The sequence below is a fragment of the Macrotis lagotis genome, chromosome 1 (genome assembly GCF_037893015.1).
Source record: "Macrotis lagotis isolate mMagLag1 chromosome 1, bilby.v1.9.chrom.fasta, whole genome shotgun sequence".
Classification (NCBI taxonomy): Eukaryota; Metazoa; Chordata; class Mammalia; order Peramelemorphia; family Peramelidae; genus Macrotis; species Macrotis lagotis.
In genome coordinates this window covers 168,892,572-168,897,926 of record NC_133658.1, presented here as the reverse complement: position 1 = coordinate 168,897,926, position 5,355 = coordinate 168,892,572, and the positions used below count along the sequence as shown (strand labels likewise).

Here is a 5,355-nt window from a genome sequence, read left to right as displayed (position 1 = left end):
TATCAGATATATATATATATATATATACACATATATATATATAGTATATAGTATATATGTACATGTGTATACATGTATATATTAAATTATATTCTAAATACTATTCATAGATGTGTATACATCTATAAATGCATAGATTTATATATATGCATACATATATGTATATATACTCACAAATATATGTAAACATATATGTATGTGTGTGTGTGTATGTGTGTGTATGAAAAAGAAAGATAGTTCCTGCTCCTAAGGAGCTTACAATCTAATGGGGGAAGACAACACCCAAATTAGGGGTGGCGTGACAGGATAACAATAATATCACTATTTTGTTATTGTTACTATATGCTAAATAGGATTTTATATTTGATCCTAGAGGAATTAGGGATAGGAAGACTATTAAGAATATTATTCCAATCCAGTCATGCACTGTTAAGGGCCTGAACTAGATGGTAGATAGTAATAGAACTATCTAGTTTTAATAAGAACTATAGATAGTAGATAGTAATAGAACTATTTAGTTCTAATAAGAAACTAGATAGTAATAGATAGGCATGAGAGATGAGGTTCTAAGAATTTTTTAAAAAATTTTATTTATATCCTATTTTTTCATCAAATGCTTTAAATTTTTTTCTCCAGTTACATGAAAAAATAAGTTTCAACATTCACTTCCAAAATCTTGAATTCCCAATTCTCTCCCTTCTTCCCACCTCATTCCCCCTCACTGAAAAAGCAAGTTAGTATGGGACAAATCATTGGCTTCATTTCTAAATATATCTCTTTTCTTCTATTCAGAAAGCCATTCTCTATTTTAAAAGAATTTTTAAAGGAAAAAGTGGGGTGGGAGAAATAGTTCAACAAAACAAAGAACTCATCACCTGAGTGTAGTAGTGTAGACAATATTCCATAACCATAGTCCACAGCCTAATTAATGAAGGAAAAGAAGTGTGATCTCTCAACTTCTTCTAAGTCATATAGTATGTAAAGTTTCACTTCTTGCCATTGTTTCTACTTATACTGTCATAGGCATTGGGTATGTTGGGGTTTTTTCTTTCTATCATTGCAGCAATATTCTGTTGCTTTAATGTACCACAACTTGTTTAGCCACACTCCAGCTCTAGACTTTGTTTCCTTGTCTTGGAATCCATGAGCATAGCTGAACAATGAATCATTAGCTCAAATAATTAGTGAGAATAATTAGATGAATACTAACAAACCAAAGAAACTTCAGAGAAATTCTAAGCCAGGGTAATGTTCCTGAATGAGGAACATTAATTTTGCATTTTAAAAAGTTTCAAAAGATTCAGCTGTTTTAGCCACAGTGATTCATCATAGAATTTTTAATCATCTTCACAAGACTGAAAATGACTGAGCTTTACATTTTTTCATTCCCAAACCCCTTTTCTTCACTTCTTCCTTCCTCAAACCAAATTTTGGAACATTTTAATGCCCAACTTACAGAAAATCTTTTATTTTAGTTTCATTTCAGAATTTTGTTCTTGTGATGCTAATGCCATCAGCCTGGGCCTGTCCTTCTCTGACCCTCGCTCCTTTTCTCTCATTTCTTCACTTAATATCCTATATATGACTCTTTCACAATAATATCACAGATGATCCTGGAACTGAATTTACTGCCGGGGTCACATTCCTGTTCCTTTGAAGAGAAGAGCCCTGGAATTGGAGTCAGAAGACCTATTTCCAAATCCAACTCTGCCATGCCCAAGATGTCTGTGAAATTATATCTACAGAAAAATAATTAAATCATAGTTCTCAGGACTGGAAAGGATCTCCAAAGATCATGTGATCTCATTCTCTAACAACATCAAAGTTGCTATTATTGCTATTTTCTAGATTTTACAGGTGAGGCAGAAGGTGGGAGATTGGGAAGGGCAATTCAATAATTGGTGACAGGGTAGAATGTGTTCAGACATGGGGGATTTAGTATTGGATCCTGGTCAAAGCTGGCCTCTTTGATTATAGGCAGATTGCTTAACTGTCAAGAGAAATTAAGGGCCCTTATTTATACATTTATTTAAATCCACTCAATAAATATTTATTAAATGTCTGCTAGGTGGTAGTAGGTATAATGTACTAGAGCAGAGTAAGTGATGAAGAGAGACCAGAATCTGGGACTGCTTATGTAAAGCTGCAATGTCATTCATTTACAAAGGAAGGAGGGAGTGAGATTGGCCAGAAAGGGGAACAAAAAAGAAGGAAAGGAGGGAAGGACATGAAGATGATATTAAGATTATAAGCCTCGTGACTGGGAGAATAGAAACACTATCTAGCTGAATTCCTTAGGCTTCTCCATCATGTCCCTATGTCCAAAACCTTCTATCCCACCCCATCCTCCCTCCTGCTTCCTTTTGTATGTTGTTTTCCCATTAAATTGTAAACTCTCTGAGGGTAGGGGACAGTTTCTTTTTCATATTTGTAATATTCAGCACTTAGCACAATGTCCATCACATAGAAGGTAGGAGCTTAATAAATGTCTGTCGAATCCCTAGCTGACCTTTGTCAGTAAGATCTTAGTTTGAGAAAGAAAGGGTTTAGGGGAAAAGAAAATGAGTTCTCATTTCTTACCTAGCCACACTCATTATTGGTAAAATTTAATCATTTTGCAAAAGCCATCAGCACCTTGGTGGAACAGTGGATAGAACACTGAGCCTGGAATCAGGAAGACCTAGATTCAGATCAGCTTCAGATACTTATTACATGTGTGTAATTCATTTTACCTCAGTTTACTCATCTGCAAAAATGAGGATAACAACACCTGATTTGCTGACTGTTGTAAGGATTTGTAAAGTGCTTAGCATAGTACTTGCACAAATAACCATTATATAAATATTAGTTATTATCATTTGTTGTTATTGTTATTATTAGCCTTACTACTCCATCTCATTACTATTCCAAGACTCTAATTGGATAGCAGGGCATGACCTCCAAGCCCTCCTTTTTTTAAAAAAGGAGCTCAGTTCAAAGCACTTCACTTCTTATCTGGCAACACTACCTTGGAATTTCTCTGACTTCTCCACCTTGCCTCCATTTAGGGGGTACCTTTCTTCCCCTTTATCCCATCCCCCTTTTTCCAGTTTCCTTTTGTGTATTATCTTCTACCATTAGATTGTAAACTCCTTGAGGGCATGGGTTTTCTTTTTTTTTTTTAATATATCCTAGTGCTTATCTCAGTGACTGTCACAAGTTAGGCATTTAATAAATATTTATTGGATTGGATCTATTATATTTGAGGTGGTTCTATATAGTCAGTTAGTGATATAATATTGGAGGTCAAAAGAGAGTTTAGGGATGGATAGAAAAAGCTCTGACAATCACCTGCATAGCAAGGATAAACTGAACCCCGTGCAAGTGGAGCTCACCAAGTGACAGTATAGAGGGAGAACAGAAGAGTTCCAAGAATAAACCTTTGAAAAGACCCATAATTAATATCTATGATCTCTAGGGGGAATCCACCAAAGGATGCCAAAAAGGATCAGGCAGGTAGGAAGAGACCTAGGAGCCAGCATTCCTCACCTAGAGCCTTTCAATTAGAGCTGAAACAGAAGAACCTAGTCTGTTCATATGACATGTCTTTTGGTCTTCAGTTAGTAAACATTGCTTTGCACCCAACTGCTGTGGACAGAGAGAAGGCTCTGCTGAGGGAATTGGGGGGGGAATAAGTAAAGAAGAAACCATGCCATCTTTGAGCTTATTTCTAGTAAAGAAACATGACACACAAACCTTCGAAGAAAAAATTGATTATGGCAACACTGATAGGTGAAAACTCACTACTCTAGCCAACTCTGACTAATATTTTCCTGACCCCAAAAAAAGAACAGACCTAAACAGAGAACAGAAAGTACTACTGGAGAAAATAGTTCAAGGAATTACAGTTTTAGACTTAGAAGGGACCTTAGAAGATCATCTAGTCCAATCCCCTGAGTTTTACAAGAAACTGAGACCCATAGAGATTAAATAACTTGCTCATAGTAGGTGGTAGAACAATATACCCCCTAATTCCAAAGTCATTGCTCTTTTTCCATATTGGGTTACCTCTCTAACAGCTCTTGTTTTTGATAACTACTGCTTTGTGAGAGGGTGAGTTTTGATTTTCTGTTTGTAGCCCCTTCACCTAGTTATAAAGGCAATTAGTTGTCAATGGCAACATGCTTACCTGGCTTCTGGAAGGTGGATGATGTTCTCGAGATTTCCCAGTCACCAATGGAGTGAAACAAGGATATGTCCTCTCCCATGTTTTTTAGCATGATGTTTTGGCCATGTTATCAAACACCTTCACTGAGGATGAACATGGCCTCAAGGTCAGCTGATGACAAATTCTTCACCTTGAAAAGGCTACAAGCCAAGACCAAGGTGGAAAGGGAGTGTTGATGCATGATCTTCCATTTGCAGATGATGATTGCAGCCTCTAAAGCTGAGATGCACCCAAGTATGGATCCATTCTCTGCTCCTGTACTTATTTTGGCCTAACAATTATCACAAAGAAATCACTGGTGCTCCATCAGCCAGCATCATACCATCCATATTTGGAACCATTTACTACAACAAATGGAGAAGCTTTGAGTACTGTGGACAAGTTCATTTACCTTGGTAGTGTGTACTTTTCAAGGAGGTACACATTGACAATGAGGCTGACACATACATTGCCAGAGCTAGCTCAGTGTCTGGGAAGCTTCAAAAAAAAGTGGGGGGGAAAAAAAGAGGTATTGGACTGAACCAAACTGAAGGTTTGTTAGGCTGACTTCATTGCTATATGCCTGTGAAACCTGGACAGGCTACCAGTGCCCTGTCAGGGCTTCCATTTGAATCTTAGGAAAATTTTGAAGATCACCTGGCAGGTGAAGATACCAGTCACTGAGGTTTTTCCTCAGGCTAATCTGCCTAACATTCCATCATTACTACAGAGAATGCAACTATGATGGGCTATTAGAATGCCAGGTGTAGACTTGCCAAAAAAATAAAACCTACTTGATGGAGAACTCACACAGGGCAGGTGCTCACAAGGGGGTCAGAAGAATTGATTGTTCATCTTGGGAGACACTGGCACAGGACCACCCAGAATGATGTGCTCTTATCAGTGAGGGTGCTGCACTCTGAGGACAGTAGAATTGAAAGTTGACATCCAAAAGTTTAGAATATCCAGGCCAGGTGTTCACATGAACTATTTGTACCCTACCTGTGGTAGAAATATTCTGAGCTCATATTGGGCTGATCAGTCACAATTCAATACAATGTAATTTGTCTCAAACATAATGATGTCATTTTTGGTCTTCTTCAGTGATGAAGAACAAAAACCACATGTGAAGCAATCACTATGTATTGGCCACCGTGAAAGACAAAAGA

General features: G+C 37.3%; 1 protein-coding gene across 7 annotated transcripts in view; it reads left to right on the top strand.

The window, feature by feature from the left end:
• Positions 1 to 5,355, top strand: part of RIN2 (Ras and Rab interactor 2) — a 230,083-nt gene that overhangs the window by 147,655 nt on the left and 77,073 nt on the right. The gene's annotated exons all lie outside the window — the stretch shown is intronic.